The sequence below is a fragment of the Castor canadensis genome, chromosome 5, assembly GCF_047511655.1.
Source record: "Castor canadensis chromosome 5, mCasCan1.hap1v2, whole genome shotgun sequence".
Classification (NCBI taxonomy): Eukaryota; Metazoa; Chordata; class Mammalia; order Rodentia; family Castoridae; genus Castor; species Castor canadensis.
In genome coordinates, this window is record NC_133390.1 from 99753381 (window position 1) to 99771239 (window position 17859).

At 35.7% G+C, this 17859-nt stretch overlaps 1 protein-coding gene across 11 annotated transcripts in view; it reads left to right on the top strand.

Moving 5' to 3' along the window:
• Nucleotides 1-17859, top strand: part of Mecom (MDS1 and EVI1 complex locus) — a 542504-nt gene that overhangs the window by 383706 nt on the left and 140939 nt on the right. The window contains exon 1 of one of the 11 annotated variants that reach the window (XM_074073825.1): nucleotides 6201-6345. The exons of the other annotated variants lie outside the window; for them this stretch is intronic. The gene's annotated coding sequence lies outside the window, so the exon portion shown is untranslated. Of the gene's footprint in view, nucleotides 1-6200; nucleotides 6346-17859 lie in introns of those variants that run through there. 11 annotated transcript variants of the gene reach the window in all.

Sequence of the window (17859 nt, forward strand, 5' to 3'; positions counted from 1 at the left end):
ATTTGCTTCATAGAATCCATTTCCTTTGCTGAAAACTTCCAAATGCCCTCGTGGTAGACTCCTTCACACTTAAAACTGTCATGATATTGCTTTTCGTGGATAGACATGTTAAAACTACTAACATCCTTTGAGGCTTTGAAACAACTGTTGCTTAATCCTATATTCTGCTTTTGAATTTGTTAAAGAAAATTCAGGCCCTTCCATTGGTGCCCCAGTATTCATTAGTGAAGTGCTTTTAGAAAATTGTTCTACTTTTTAACTGGATTGCCAAAAGAGGTATTATTTATAGAGATGAACCTTCACTGTGACTATTGAGTAAATGGAAAGATTTGCTCTGTTATCAATGTGTCCACTGTAGGCTAGAAAGTAAAAGAAAGTTTCAGCACAAAAAATTAACATCTTAAGGGTGGTGTAAACTTTGTATGGATAGGTAATGCTATACGTGTTTCACTTACACCTTTTTTGAATTCATAGTGCTTGCCCATCTTTAAATTTTATTCAGTTGGTCATATTTCATGCACATTCAAATTGAATTTCATCAAAATCACAGGAATAATTAGGAAATAATTACTCACAGGAATAATAAGCTTCAGTGTTACTTATTCATCTATAATAACAGAGTTGACACTTGGATTTCCGAGAAAATCAAGGAGGTTTAAATATATTTTAAATGCTTGAAAAATCTGGTGGTTATAATTTACTGTACTATTCATGAATGAAAGTGATTATTCAAGAGGCAAAAAAAGGCAAGTCTGGTCAAACATACGTATGTTGTTTTTTCATTTTGCATAAAGGTCTTCAGTTGGTATATGCTTTCCTTAGCAGAAAGGAAAAGTTACAGTTAACAAATTAATGAAAACCAAGTGATGCCTTTGAAGAATTCTTAAGTGAACCTTAACCAATGCCTTGGGCTACGTGTTCAATGTGAACAAAAAAAATTAAGGTGAACTGGCCACTGCTACTAAGAGTCAATTGACAGAATGCATGGGTCATTAATTTTGTGTCCTTTGTTTTGTCAGTGTGTTTTCGTGAGGCCTAGTAAAGAAAGTAAAACCACTGATGCTGAAAATTGTCTGCTCTGTAGCTCATTTCCCCTCCCAGCATGCACTGACCCAGGGGAGTGGGCTTCAGGTCGTCTGCTCCCATTTCCCTTCCAAATACTCCTGGCTTCTGCAAGTTTGAGAACAGCTCCATTGGGTTGGGGTTGTGAGTAATTCTTTGCAAGTTTGTGCTTAATCACATGCAGAACCAACATGAGATGCCTATTCACAATGTTTTCTTATATTTTAAAAATAAATTCTGAACCAGGCTTTGCAACCTCAGTTCCATTCAATTATAGGAAGGGTGTGAACTTTAAATTAGTTGCTTTGCCTTCATTCTGTATCCTTTCCTTACCCTGAGAACCAACTTCTGACTTTTTGTGCCATCGGTGAGTGATAGAACTAAAATGCTCATAATGGTGGGGTGGCATGCTAGGGCTGTATTTGCCTTTAAACTCTGTTCCAAGTCATTATGCCCAAATGTTGTTGTGTATCAAAAATACCATAATTCCCTATTGATACAAACCAGACTCTATCACACATTATTACCACAAAACTTTACTTAAAATCAGACTTTCAAAGATCAAAGTTTTTAAGAACTGGTTGTCATATCAGGCTAGATTTTCAAATCTCAGTGACATTTTTATCGTCCTCAAAGTAGAAAGGATGGATTGGTCTGAATTAGAGTAACCATACCTCTGCTTTAGGCAGGGAGCTAAGGAAGATTTGAAGATCTTAAGCAAACAATATTTGTAGGTTTTGTTGATTGAGTTGCTCATAATAGTCCAGAAATCTTAGAATTGTGTGTGCTGTCGTTTTCTGTGGAGACTTCTGTCTGCATACTTTGCTTATCAATAGGCAGAGGCACTGGTTGTTGGGTACAAGGTACGGCTTTGGATGCAGTCAGAAATGGCTCCATGTTATGAATGTTTCTTTCCAATTTTATAGTTATTATCCATTAATTTGATTTGGTACCCAGTTTGGTGTTTTCATTCATTCATTCATTCACTCACTAATTCAGGAATTATGCCAAGGACATGGTAGGTGCTAGGTACACAGAAACACTTAGGTTAGTTCTTAGCCTAGGAAAGCTGAGTTTTCTGGGCTATTAAACACATAAATAAACACAACATGTTGTTGAATGTGCTGGATGGGAGGGCATTTGGGAGAGAGAGAGAGAGAGAAGCCTGGGACTTACCTTATAAATGACCCAGTGAATGGAGAAATGAGTATACTTGCATTGGTTTGGTAGGGTTGCCATAACAAAGTACTACAGACTAGGTTGCTTAGGCAATGCAAAGTTATTTCCTTACAGTCCCAAAGCTCAAGGTTTTGGAAGGCTTGGTTTCTCCTGAGGCACATCGCTTTGACTTTCAGGTCACTTCTTTTTTCTGAGCTCTCCTCACATGGTCTTTCCTATGTACATGTAAGCTCATCTGGTCTCTTTGTATGTCCAAACTATCTCTTATAAGGACACGAGTTAATTGAATTATAGGCCATTCTAATGGTATCAATTTAACTAATCACTTTTTAAAGTGTCCTATTGCCAAATAAATTCACATTCTCAGATATTGGAAGTTAGAGTGCTAACTTATTAATTTTGGGAAGACATAATTCAGTTCATAACTACTGAAAGAAGAAATGAATAAGGAGATAACAAATGGACAGGAGACAAAAGGATATTCCCAGAGCAATGCCTAAAAATGCATCCTTGAACATATTGTGCCACGAGTAGAAAGTTAAAACTAAGAATTTGTCCAGTCTAAACTGAGAGATAGGTTTGTCAGCTTTCTATTTTATTTGATAATTAAGTATCTACTATATGCAAGTCACTTCATTAACCTAGATTTGCTTTGGAAGAACCTAATGAAGTAGCCAGAAAACTGGAACCAGCAATCGCTGAATTTAAACATCTTCATTGGAAGTTCTCACTTCATGCTAAAAACTATAATTACCCAATTAGATTCAGACTGTTTGATTTTAGGATGGTTTCCCAGGATAATTCTAATGATAGGATTCAGTCTAAAATTTGTTAAAAATTACAAATGCATACATAATAAAAATAGCTAACAGATGCTTTTACACAGTGCTAATAATTATTATTAAACTCTTCTACATGATAGCATATTTAGTCTTCACAAGGACTCTGTGGCTTAGGTATTATGGTAGTTCTCATTTTAGAGAAGAGCAAATCGAGCAGATAATAAGTAAGTAGTGGGAGTACTCATGTCACCCAGCTGGTTTCATACTGACCCAAGTTCCACTGTAACTGAATTTCACCGATTTTTAAAAAGTAATTTAGAGAAAAGTACTTTTTCAGTAGAAATAACACTAGTGCCCAAAGATTCAGCTGATAGATATGTTAGTAGTTTTAATTTTTTAAAAATGTTTACAGTATCAAAGCTAGGAAGAGTTTAATAATTGCTTACTGCCTAAATTGCTATAATTTTTCAAAATCGTTTTAAGAAATGAACATAAAACATGTTATAGCATTATATTGAAGTACCTTGTCAATTCCTGAATAAAAGAATTAAGTTGGTGGTTAGCTACTTTTCTGTACAAGGCTCTCTTTAAATGGTATGTCATTGCCGGAGAAATGGACATGTGGTCCTCAATATTATTTGTAGGGCCTGGAGCTAGTACACTAATAAACAGAAAACTAGCTTAATGTCTTTCATATAATGAGGTAGCTTAATGCAAAGAACAACAAAAATAAGGAGCAAACACACGAGATGAAAATTCGAGAAAAGTATATACGCATTATCTTGGTGAATGGATGGGATTATGTGATTACCTTTGAGAGAATGATAGGATTTAACTTGTTTCAAAGAGTGATAGTCTTGTGTGTTGTATTCTGGCAAAGTGATCTTGACACTGTGGTTTGGGATGTAACTATCGGTCAAGCCTCTTCCTTTTAGACATCAGACATCATCTGTTGGATTAAAAAACTTGGGAAGGATGTGCAAACCAGCATCCTCCTGACTCAGGTTGCCAGCCACTTTACTGGTCCAATTTTGTATTTGTGGATCTTACAATGTGTTTTTTTTTTTAAAGGATGAAATAACTTGTTCAATTGCCTCAATGATCTATCAAAGCTAAAACTATTTTGTTCATTTGATTGTGCTTTCAGAAAAAAATAGCAGTTCTAATTATTTTTTTCCAATTAGACTCAAAACTTTCCTCTATGATATGGATTACCTTTGGAAAACATCATAGTTTAATTGCATGCTTGCTTATTATGTATAAATCAGAATCAGGGTCAATATTTGAGAATGTTCCATTTACTCCAAAGAGAAATGTTCACTTTTATTTGGAAAAAAAGTCTTGGCAGACAAGCAGGGAACTACCAGATGGAGGAGGCTGTGCCACATGGATTGTAAGTTTTTCCCTCCTTCTTATTGATGTCTTAAGTTGAACATGTTCCATCTGTCCACTCTCAATAATGAATAGCGACTTTTTTATTGTAAAGGTAACAAATTCCATATAGGGTAAATGAATTCAAGCATATAATGAAATGTGTAAGACTCAATGCTCTGTACTGTGTGGATGTTGAGGATTATGTGGGAAGTATGGAAATCCAATACAATATCTGGAACAGAGCATATTTTTACTTGGGGCATTAGAAAAAATCCTCAAGACTTCAATTTTGTTCTCCAGAGATTAAAATATGGCTTATAGGACTTGTTTGAATCTGATTAATTTTTTAATTATTAGCTCTATGAAAATGATCATTTTTCCTACCACCTACAGGAAAATATTTCCCTATCACACTAGTAAATAATTGAAGATCACTAAGCCACCTTCTTATGTGTTAGATGCTATCTAACTCCAGCTTGCCAAATATAATATGTAGATAATTTTAAATTTTTCTTTATTCATAGCTCGTGCCTTTTTGAAGCTAACTCTTTTGGTTTGAATTTTTTTCTTCTATCTTGTGGCAAGTATGGTGGCATTTCTACATTTCACACTAGTGACTATTCTGATACTTTTTTTTACATATTTTATTATGATGATATTATTTTTAATAATATCTCCATTGTTATAATAATAATACCAAATATTATTTAAGTTTCACATATTTAAATTATTTTTGCGAGACTAAATCTTTATTGTCTCTTATTAAATGGGTACCCAAAACACTTCCAATGGAAAACCAATAAAGGAGTCATATGATTCTTTTATTGTTTAAGTAGGATTAAAATTTAAGCAGCTGTTTGGCCTGGTTACTACATACATTTTTAAAGACTTTTAAAAAAATTTTTGGTGAGGGAATTGGGTTGTTATATTTATAAACTATTGTGGCAACGAGCTTTGAAATGCTAACTCCTTAAATAGTTTAAGATTCTTAGTTTTAATTTTTGATGTGACAATTTTGTCTTTCTGTGACTCTGGGTTTTTTTTTTTGTCCCTCTTAAGTCTGGAGCTGGAAGTTACTCTTTCTTTGCTTACAGATAATTGAAGCTGACCAAACTTGTTAAAGTCAAAACCAACAGTGCCATGCTTTATTACACGCCTCTGAGTTTAGTGAGACTCTAGTAGGTTCTGCAAATGGCACAATTTATGCAGTGGCATGTCAGAAACTTACTGCTGTAATTTTCCTCTTCCTAATGGAGAATTAAGAATCTAAAGAGCCTGGGCTATTCTCATGGACTGGCTCCCCGTGGCTTGGGTGCAGAGGTCTCACAAAAATTTAGTAAGTGAGAAGGAGAACAAAGATTCTTAGTTGGAGGGGGAAAAAAATGAGATCGCCTGTGGCTGAGAAGCTGAAGGGGACAGGTAGGCACAGTGGGGTGCAAGATAATGAGGCACATGGCAAATGTGATGCACAGATGTTAAGCCAACTGTAGCTCCGGCTCCCAAAGTTGTGCATGCCACAGCGCCATGCCTGGGGGCTATGTCTACACCAGAACATTTGCAGCAGTAAACGACGGCAACATTAGGTTCAAATTAATCTATTACTCCAGAGCTGTGAAATGTTGGTTGCTTGTTTCAGAATTACATTGCCTGTGGGTGAAATGTTTTAGGTAGATTTTAATGCAAGCTCATGACTTGCTGAGGAGATTAAGAGGAGAAAGGGAAATTAGAACAGTTAGGAGAGTTGTGGAGAGCACATTTCTGGTTAAAGTATATGAAAAAGTATTACATATTTCACGGGCAGGTCTGGTCTCCTGTTGGCCACCTGCTGGGACTGAAATATCCCACATCATAATGAAGGCAGGTTTGCAGAAGCCTTGTAAATACTTGAGCCCTGCAATTGAAGAAGGAGACAAAGGCGGCTCTGGGGTCTCCTGGAGACTTTTGAGGGGTAGGTTTGTCAGGCGGGTGCTCCAAATGAATTTGGTAATTTATTATTCTGCACTTGTTAAGTAGAACATGTAAAATTTGGCATTTGGGTTTTTGCCCTCCTGAGTTTAAGTAACAGCTCAAAAGTGTGTTTCAAAGTCATCTTGTCCTCCTCTCTCTGCCTGTGTCATTGCACTGATAGTGATAGGTCCATTTTCACAAACCTGTGTGGTATTCAACCCTCTTTATTTCAAAGTGGAAAAACTAAACCTTGAATTAACCTGTATTTTTTTAATCAATTAAATAATTTATTCAATCAGATGGGGGAGCAAACCTGTTTGGAAGTATCTATAAAGAATTTTTTTTACAATATTGTAGTTTTTCTTATAAAAACACTTAATTGAAATGCCTAAGAGCTGCCCAGCCCAAAAGTCAATAAAAACCCTAGAATAGAGTTTATAGGGGTTGTCTATGTACATAATTAAATCCTTCAGGCACTTTAAAACTCTGCAAAATAAATGGTTATGCAAGAATAGCCTGCTGAGAGAAGAAATGCTTGTATCAGCTTTAACCAGCTGCCCTGTGTTCCATGTTTCTGGGATGGAATGAGAAAGCTATTAGAACAGTGGAAGACTGCAAGCCACATACAAATCATCTTTGTTACTGACACTTGGGGGAGTGCTTTATAGTGGCTGTCAAGCCCAATACAAAACATGGTTTGTGCCTGGGAAAGTCAAGTACCATTATTTAAGAAGAAGATATTAGTGATCCAAATAACTGAACAACAACCAGGCTCTTCACTGAACTTGCTGCTATAGAAGAAGCAGATTTATTATCGGGCCTGACTTGAGTGAATGAACATGGGGGTTTGCATTGTAGATTGGATGGAATAACAAAGGTTAATTACTTGCAATGATCTATGTGGAACAGGAGTAAAAGGGGAAGAACTGTATTTAGATTTAATTTCACCATTCTTTAGGGAATCTATTTGAAGGGATGGGATTATTTTGGAGGGCAAAGAGTGCTAAGGCAAAAAGAAAAAAAAAAACAAAAAAAACAGGAAAGCAGTCTAAGTGAATGTAACCAATAGAAAAATTGTAGGTTTGTTTCTCTCCCTGGTCCTCAAAGTTATGATAAATGATAGCACAAGGAAAAGATAACCTACCATGAGAGTGGGATCACCAAGGCCAAACACTAAAACTCCCAGCTGACTGGCCCATACACTGCAGCCTCTGTTCGTGTTTATTTTCTCTGCTCACTCTTGGTTTCGTCAATCAGTATGATAGACGATAAGTCCTGACTAGAGCAGCCCTCGTCCTGCTCTCTCACGGTGGGTAGCTCGTTGTGGTTGGCGCCGTGCAGTCGAGGATCGCCAGCATCAGGAGCACCGATGGGATGAGGCCTGAGCCGTCTTCCAGCAGCCGGCTCCTTGGAGAATAGCAAGCAGGAGCGTTATCAGCACAGAGTGGAGTTGCCAAGAAACTGACCACACATTAGTAGTTTTGTTTGGGTAGAGTCTAAGGGGCTGTAGCTCACAGACTTGAGACACTTTCTGTTAAATCATCCCTGGTTTTAAGTGTTAAAAGAAAGCTTGTTCAAAAAAGAAACCATGGCTGATGGCCGCAGGCAGTCCTGTGACAAGAATCCTCCTTTGAGTCAGGAATTTGTGCAGTGAGGGTGTGGAGGTGCCAATGGACATCAATTTAAAAAGAAAAGAGAGAAGACTCCTCTTTTGGTCTGTGACTTACTTCTAAGTAAACTATCTCCTAATGTGCAAAACGGCATTAAAAATGTCTTTAAAAGAAATCTGTAAACACAATGAGGAGCTTTGGTTAGCTGGTGACATATGAAACACTGCTCAGTTAGCCAGCAGCTCATCAGATAAATGGAATTTCCTGAATGCTATTCACAGATCACTAATGTTGTTTATCTAGTCTCTTAGCACTAATACTTCTTACATTTCATCCTAGGAGAAGAGTTTTTGCTTTATTTCATGCGTTCGAAACTTTTAGAAAAATTTTGGTATCACTACTTTTTTGTTTTTAGCACTCGTTTTGTAGAAGCCTAGAGACTATAAAAAAATCAAGAATGTCCTGACTTGAATCACTAAAGGAGCCAAAGTGAAATTCTTTTGATATCTTGTGATGCAACATTGGTCAAACATTTCCTGTTCCACATTTTTTTCCTGGGTATTAGTGGTTCCTTTCTTAAGAACAAATGCTTTAGAAATCTGGAGCGCTCTATTTTTATAAGAAACTTCAAATAAGTGATCCACACACCTTTCCCCAAAGTCATGCTTTTTGCTAGAAAGAGTAAGGCAAACTTGACAGTTCTCTTTGTGTAGACAATTGTTCTCCATTTTAGAAATTTCACTAATGTGTTAAGGAGTGTTTCCTCTTACCGTAAGGAACATTCCATTAACAAATCAAGGACTTTGTTATTCTAAGTCTTTATACCTGGTGTAGTTACTTACAATTGCTGATGTATGTTGAGGTGAAACTTAACACGGGAATATTAGTTTTATTTCAGTTAATTGTGTTACTAAGAGCTCATGAACCTTAAGATTTAGGGTTGGTCTGTTTCTAGTTATGCTGCCAAGTTTTTTACTTGATGGAGGGGGTCTGTTTCATTCTACTTGGCCTCTCCACCTTTGTAACCCCTGGTTTCCTCTTTTCCTGAATCACAAGTTTACGTTCTCCCCTTCTGTGAGAAGATTGAATGCTTATTCGACTCCAAAATGACTATGGTCACAAAATATCAACAGTGACTTTTAATAGATCTTTGCCTATCAAAACATTGTTGCTGAAGAATAAGGTAAAGGCAGTGGTGGTTGCTGATAGGAAGGAATCTGACTATTAATAAAAAGCAGACAAGGGTCTTGAAACAGTACTTCCACTGTTGCAATTTATATTACTTTATTTAGTGCAACACCTGCAGCTACTCACATGGCTGGTGGCTGAAATAATCCAGGTCCACACGGGGGGAGTATTACAATGTCATTGTGCTATTTGTGCTTACTGTTTAAGCCTTTCTCACAGGAGAAAGCATTAGCTAAGTGTACAGTAGATAATAAAAAAGGGGGATTTGGACTCATCGGGTCCCCTTAAATCTGTCTAATAAAATCTCCCTTTGTAATTAGTATCTGACTCCTCTTCCACCTCTGTCTGGCACCTGGAGGTGAGTAGTGGCACAAACTGGCATTTGTTGAGGTTTTCCAATGGTCCCCACATTTCATGGTTTTATGGATCATGCCCTTCTCTGAGTTTTGGAAACAGTATACACTTCCTTAACTCCACTTTTGTAGATGCTATAATGGATTTCGGATGGAAGATGTTTGCGATCTTAATGGGACAAAAGGGGTGCCTCATTTTAAGGCAATAATAACAAGCCATTCTTCATCTTTAATTGACAACTTAATTTAGATTTCAGATGGGTGCCTTTTTGTGATGCCCTATTTTAATTTCAGCCACAAATGCTGATAATCATGAATTCAAAGGCATAAAGAGTTCACGTTAGACAAATTTCTAATTTAGGGCATAAAGATGTGAGGTGTGGGGTGGGGTGCAGGCTGAAACCAAGCTACTATGTTCATGTATGGTGGAATAGCTCAGAGTTCAGGGGATTCATACCCTTCTGACTTTAATTGCTCTGGGCCCACTGAGGCAAAGCCATGGTGCTCTATTTGTTTGTGGGTCAAGGAAGCAATCACAAAGGGCTTTAGACTATTTTCAAACATTTGGGGGAGATAAACAGTATTTAGACGGGTTATAATCATAAAACTAGTTTCTAGATACTTGTCTAATTTCCTAAACCATGCTTGCTGAAGTTTTTTTGGTTATTGAAACATTAAGCTTAACCAGTCGTGTTCTTTCTACTTTATGAAAATGTAGACAGGAAATTATCAGCAAATTGCTCGTTTAGAATTAAAGACAGGAAATGAACTTCAGCAGTTGAATTCTTGTAGTAAAAACCTTCTACCTAAAGCATAAGTAAAGCCAGAAAGCCTTGCTTTTATTTTTTAAATCTGGGCTTTGTTATATCAACACAATAGATTTAAACATTCTGTCCTATTTCTCCTCAAAATTTCTATATTGTTTTTTTACAATACCCACAACTGTTTTTGCCATTAATTTCCTTACAATTTTTTAAATGTAACTGGTGCTTATATTCTTTATTTATTTGGAACAAAATATAATTTCTTGGATTATATTAACAGATTAATATAGGATATGACCCAGAAATAGTAATTTTGCTAATTTATTTATTAGGACATCAAAAATATTGAACATCCCTTTAAGTTTCCATATTATTTTTATCTGAAATTCCAGAACTTCTTATTAAAATCTTGATTACAATATATTAACATATATTTCTAAATAGTTAATAGGCTTCCCTCAATGTGAACTTTTCAAGCTATTCCTTTTTGAAAGTTATTGCTTAGATTTTATTCTTTATATGTTATATTGTTAGTATGCCCCATATATCAGTGGTATCCACAAAATAATTCCCATGCTTAATTTTCTTTTATATTTTTGTGTTGCCATTTTTATTTCTCTATATATTTCAAATACTCTAATATTCTTTAAGGTTCTCCTTATTGGTATTACGTTATTTAAATAAACCACAGACATAATTCTCCTCCAGCAAAATGATTTGTACCCTGTCTGACTATTTTGATTACCTTTAAGGAAAAATGAACTGCTGTGGATTAAACAAGAAAGGAACCTCAAACTTTAGCCAAACTTTGAACCACTTACCCAACTGAGTTTGAGGAAGTTAGAAAATGCTGGTTATGGAATTAGTTTAAATTTCACTTTTATAGCAATTCTCCTGTAACACTTTCAGTATTTTGGAAGCCACAAAAGGCAAAAGTTACATTTCAAAAAAAATATAAAGAACTAATCCATTATTATAGATTCTTATTACACATATATTATAGTGAAGATGTAATATATTCAAGTAAGATTTAAAATAAATATAAGATATTCTTGGTACTTATTAGTATTAAAAATTTTATAGAATCAGCCATGTTCGGTTTTGGCGTGTCCATTTATAATTTTTTGTTAAATGCCTAATTGGTGGATGTATACTCTTAGACGCTGTTCTACTACCATTTCAAAAGTGAAAATTTATGTTTTATATCCAGACCAAAATTTCCTTAGGTGAATGCTATAGAAAGTCTTACTTAAGAGAAAGTTGACTTTCAAATCAGAATGATTTTTCGCGGTTAGTTTTATATCTTACTGAAAATTTTTATGATGGAATCCAGGGGCTATTTTAGCAACTCTCCGGAACACATTGCCTCCAAGTCGTTTTATTTAGTAATTATTTTGTTCAGTGCTTCATTTATGGTTTTGTTTGTTTGTTTTGTGGTTCCTGTTGGGGCTTTTTTTACATTAAACTGAAATACATAGTAATTTTAACTTGAATATGCCTAAGTGTAAAATTTCTGGGGTCAGGTACTAAATATGATGCTCTCACACATTTTAGCAATGTTTTTACATCACTGTGGATCTAAATTAAGTTCCTAATTTAGGTTAAACATCTAAAGAAAGAAATATAATGATATCTTAATTGGCAAGAGATTTGACTTGAATCTTAAGTCCATGCTAGAGCTGACACTTATAGATAGTTATAAATATAATGGAGAAAAACATCTTGATGATAAAGAGTGAGAAAAATGAGGTTAAGTACCAACAATGAAATTTCAAAATAAATTTGAAGGGACATGGAGCTTAAAAAGAATTGGTGAACTCCAATTATAATTTTAAAGTTAGCTGGTATATTTACTTTAGACTTTTGATACAGTGTTCAAGTCTGTGAAGTGATGCTTGGGGAGGGTACTTTTTATTTATGGTAGACATTCTTTTTTCTTTTTTTTTTCATTTGAAAGACTGCTCATCTGAAAATCTACTAGTAGGTGCCAGGTGGATGTTCGTTTTGGGAACAGAGACTAGCACAGCAGATTCCTTGTCCTTATAAAGCTTATGTTCTAGTGGCAAGAGACAGATGGCACACCAATAAAGAAAGGTTATTTCATATAGTAACTGGTGCTATGAAGATAATAAAACAGTGTAATGAAGAGTAAGGGATTAAAGGTGATCAGATGGCAATTAAAATACCCAAGTTGACATTGCATAGTCTAGTGAGTCACACAATATTTATCTGGGTCAAATCTAGGGACCTATTTAGGCAAAAGCTTTGACTCATGTTTGATGGTAAGGTGATAAATTTTAGTATTACCTGTATAAAAGAAGTTCCATTTTTACTAGACCTAGTACATTTTTAATGTGACCAGACCACAGAAATAGTCTCATGGGGCTATTCCTAAGTCTTATGATGATTTGATGTGTCATAGTCAATTCTAAGCAATCTATTTTCTACTGTTTTTACATATCATCCTTATGGATATTATGTTACTTACATTTGGTTTTGTTTCATCTATTCAGACTTAATTCAGGAAGAGCTTCACCCAGATGTTTTGTTTATTTGTTCCTCAATTACATGTATAAGATTTCAGAATTTATGAGATCACAGGTCAAGTGAAAGGTCACAGTTGAGAGGTCAAGTGAGAAGCTAAAATTTGCGAAGCCAAAGAAATGACAGGACAGTGCCAAATGAAGGTCAAAAGTCAAGTGACAGACTCCATGTAGATGAAAGCACATGGTGTGTTTGTTGAACGTCTGAGCACACTAAAGCGTCTCAATATTCATTCACAGAAAGTCAAAGGTTCTTAACTTTGGAATTCATGAGTAATAATTATACACCACTTGTTATTATACACATTCATGTTACTTATTGACAGAGAAAAGCAGAAAAGGTGATTTTTTTTTATTCATCAGTTATTATTAATTAAGATTACCCTTTTCCTCTGATTGCTCTTTAAGACGCTGAGGGCCCAAACTTGGGATGTTTGAATAGCCTTCTGTTTTTTTTTGTCAGATGCAGGCAATATACACATGATAAGTCATATGAGATGCTCAAAAGTTTACTTGAAAATCTGTCTAAGAATGAATTTATTCTTTATAGACTTCGGGTTAATACACTCATGTAGTTTTATTCCTCCATTCATTCATTCATTCATGTCTTCATTTACTCATTTGCTTAATAAATAAAATATGAAAGGTCATATTTGGTTATTTGTATTACAACAGTCTTAGAGAATATTTACTTGTGAGATAAGATTCCTGTAACTATCATGACTGGAGCATCAGTCATGTACTAGTTTAAAATGTCTTTTGTTTTTTAAGACAGTGTCTTGTTTTGTAGCCCAGTCTGGCCTCAAACTCAAAATCTTCTTGTCTCAGTCTCCCTGGGATTTGGGATTACAGGTGTGTACCACCACACCTACATCAAAATATCTTGAAGTACTTCTTTTGAAGCAAACTTGGTTCGACAGCCTAGAGAGTTTTTTTTTTTTTTTGTCATTTGAGGGAACTAAGAGAATGAAGACATACGTGATCTCTGTTTTACACAAATGACATATATTATTATTGTTATTTTTTTATAAAGAAATTAATTTTTCCCCTTCCTCTGGTAACAGAAACATCACAGTCTGTAATTCTAATTTAAATATATAGTCATTTATCCATAGACTATCACATTACTTTTGCAGATTAAAACATTTTCTTTTATTCTTTTTCTCTTTTTATTCCTCTATTTATTTTAGTTATTTATTCTATTTTTTTATTTTTTGAGGATTAGTAAATGCCTAATGTACTTGAGAAATTGTGTGTATGTGCACACACTTGTCATTAGCAATAAATGGTTCTTTGGGGTTTAGGGACTTTTTGTCAGTGATTTGTTTTATGAGTTGTACAAAGTGGCCATTCTTCAAAAACTAAGCATTTAAGGGAAGTCTCTTTCCATATTCTAGAAATAAACAGCAATATTATATGACAAACTCAAAAAGTGAGTTAGTATGTTAGGGATCTCCAGCTTCAAAAGAGGAATTCACCAAAAAGAGAGACTTTGTTTTTTGTTAGAGCACCTTAGACTGTGTCACTTATTTACAGGTAAAAATCTCACTGATGATAATGGAAGTCCATGGAAAGCCAATAAGAGTTAGACTCAACCAAACTCTAAAATCTGGCTTAAATCACAGAATAAGTACTATCATTGTCTAAAAGAAGTGTTTATTTTTCCTAAGTTTTGCCTTTCATATCTCTCTCATAAATTTTTTTAATATATACTTTGAAAAGTTAAGGGCAAGCCCTGAAGGGTAAAATATTGCAAACCAATTAAAAACAACTGAAGTGAGATTCTAAAATACAGGAGTTTTCCAACTCATGAACAATATTTAGAGAGCTGGTTAATTTTAATTCCTCTGGGAACCATAAGTCTGGGCATTAATAGGCTTAGAGTGATAAAAACAGCCATATAGTATGCACATATAGATGGTATTGTCAAAAAAGAAGCAATTAGTGGCAAAGAAAGCATAAGTATGTACACATATGGTGAGCAGGTTGACATGTAAAATACAGCCAGGAATAAGAGCCAATGACAAAAGAGAAGTGGAAGTTGGGCTACTGTTTTAATTACACAATAGTAAATAAGGAAATTGCACACAAATACGTCAACTTAGTGATCTCAAATAATTAAAAGATTTTAAATAAACTTACTTGGTTGTTTTAACCAGCAAAGAATCTGCAGTGCACAGCTTTTCTTCATTTTCTTCCCTTTCCTTTTTTTCTTTTTTTTTTCCCTTCCTAAATCGCTTTTATATGTTTCCCAGTCTTCCTTCTTTGTCTTCCCATCCTCTCCTCAGTAATGTTTACTAAATGGGTAGTTCAATGATTGAAATGTACTGAAGAATCTTGACAGAATCAAAAATGCTGATTTTTCCCAATCAAGGAAAACAACAGAGAAACAGATCAAATGTCTCTTGACATTGTTCCCAATGGTCATCCTTTGGATGGCACAGACCCTCTCTTTGGAGGATGGGAACAAAACACACTGTCTCAAGCCTGTTCTGTTTGTTCCAATTTAGGATCTGTGTGTCCACCTGAAAAATCTCTCCCACGTACTTTTTGGCTTTTTTGGAAGAAAGTTATACCGCAAACACATTTCTGTAGGAAGCTGACCTGAAGGAACACATTTACATTTTGGTTTTTAAAAGTTATACAACTGTCATTATAAAATGTAACAGGCAGGTTATAACCTTATCTACTATGTGATGGATTTTGTGTCACTTTCAAGAGACTTAAGTGGATGTGAAAAGGAAATACATTTTAAAATCTGATAACCACCAACACATATTTTACTCCTCCAAAGTCAGGAAATTGGGGACAAGCACAGGTCCATTTTCAGCATGAAAATCGCGTTATGGTGACTAATTTAAGTGCAGAATACTCTTTACAATGGGAGGCACTGTAGTGTGGAATAAATAGGAATAATTTTTAGTATTTTTCTCCATCTTATCCCTGTTTATTTTGGCTAGGATTCTTTTTCGGGATGTCATCTTTCCCCAAACTCAATTGCTAAAAGCTGGTTTCACTGGCAGAGAAATGAAAAGGACAATGGAGTGAGGTTCAGAGAGTACTGCAATGAGCTCCCGGTGTATGGAACTGCTTATCTGCCCACAGCTGGGTTGGAGGAATCTCTGCTTAGCATTTATTAGCAGCTGAATTTATATGAGAAAAAAACAGATGCTCAATTTTGCTACCTTTCCTTTTAAAGTTTAATGTGCTGTAAAATACAAGGATCTGTACAATTAAAAAGAAGGTGCTTTTGCCCTTTAACATGTGCCAAATGCCTTCCCTCCTGTTTGTGCAGACGCCCTCCTGTTTCTACAAAGCATCTAGAGGCAGCCCATCTCCAGACGAGGTTCTTCGTACCTTAATACTCAGATTGCTGTAATTTTGGAGCAATCACCTGGAGAGTTATCAACTGAGATAGCCAGAATCAGTTTGTGCATTTTCTGGTGTGGGCTCAGGATTGAGCACAATGTTTGGGACCTAGGTATTCTCAAGAGAATCCTTCAAAGGCAGCTCCAGGGTGCCCCACAATAATTGAAACTAGGAAAACCAGTATCAGACGTCAGTATCTTTCCTTTGGATTTGAAAACAGGAAATGACTTGGCATTTCTAATCTTGACTGGGAGACAGGCCCTGACTTCACAATTACAGAGCATAATTACTCCAAGCTCAGCCTAAGGAGAACCCCCAACTGCTTGTTGAGGACTTGCCAGGAAACTGACCTGGGTGAATGGTCTGGAAGAGAACATGAGGTGACAAGAAGCTGAGATGCCATTTTCAAGTAAATCTACATGAAAGGGCTGCTTAGAAAGGTAGAGGTTGTTAAAATCAGCTTGGCACAGGGACCTACTACAGTTTAAGCTGAGAAAAACTGGTGACATGCAGTGCTTGGGGCCTGAATCAAATATTCATAAAAGCTTTGAATTGTGTGGTTTGAAGAAATCTTTTCAAGAATTTTACTTTAAAAAAGTTCTGATTTTCAAACTGCACCACATAGTTGAAAACGATGCTGCCTCTTAAAAACTATGTATGTGTATATATGTTTTTCGAATGATTACTGGATTCCCGTGTACACTGGGGGCAGTTGTCCCTCTGTGACTCATTTTTCCTGTAAACATATTACTTTCTACTGATGTGTCTGATGTTACTTTCTCAAAATTCACAACTCACTGTGATTCCTATGCCAATGGTAATACATAAGTTCTTTGATGCTTTTCCCTATTTTTTTTTTTTGTTGTTGTTATTGAAGATCAACCTTTCAGCTATTGAATTGGCTCCTGACAAAAGCTTTTGTTGTGGTTTGCTTATATCATGCTTGGAACAACAGCACATAATAGGTTACAGTAGTGAAGCTGGAAAATTTCAAAATACATGATTCTTGTGTCCAAGTTGTTTTTCACGTTTGTGGTAGAATGGCCTCAAAATAGCAACTTTGGGGCATGGTCTTAGAAAGCCCACTAAAGCTTGGAATAACTCAAAAAGGTGAATTTGAGAGAAAAATGAGAAATTCACCGAACTCTGGGACTTCATTTCTTTTCACATGACCAGAGAGGGAGAAAAATTTGGAAGTCTCATAAGGTCTCAAGCTGAACTGGCCAAGCATTTTGACCTAAATGAATTGGGGTAGCGGCACTGGGTACAATCCATGGTAGAATGGAGATGTTCAAAACTTGTGCAAAAACCATTTTAAAGTGGCATCCTTTAATTTCAAATGTGTGATGCTAAAAGACATTGGCTTAACATCTTCGAAGTGAAAGCCTCTATCAGACTTTGGGACTGTTTAAACTGGACCAGGTATATAAGACAAATAGATATATTTGCATATTGCATTATTAGGCAACCAATTTGAAAATATTGAGAACTTAACCCTAAAGAATAATATCCAAATGTCTTCTCTGGTCATGGGCCACACATGGTTTGTCTTCTTCCTGATCTCCCTTACTCACCTCAGAGCTTTGGCCACACTAGCTCCCTTTCTGCTCCTTAAACAGTCCTCTTCTTGGGGTTCTTCTCCCCAGCTTTTTGTGTGGAAGACTCATCCTCATCTTTCATAGCTTAGC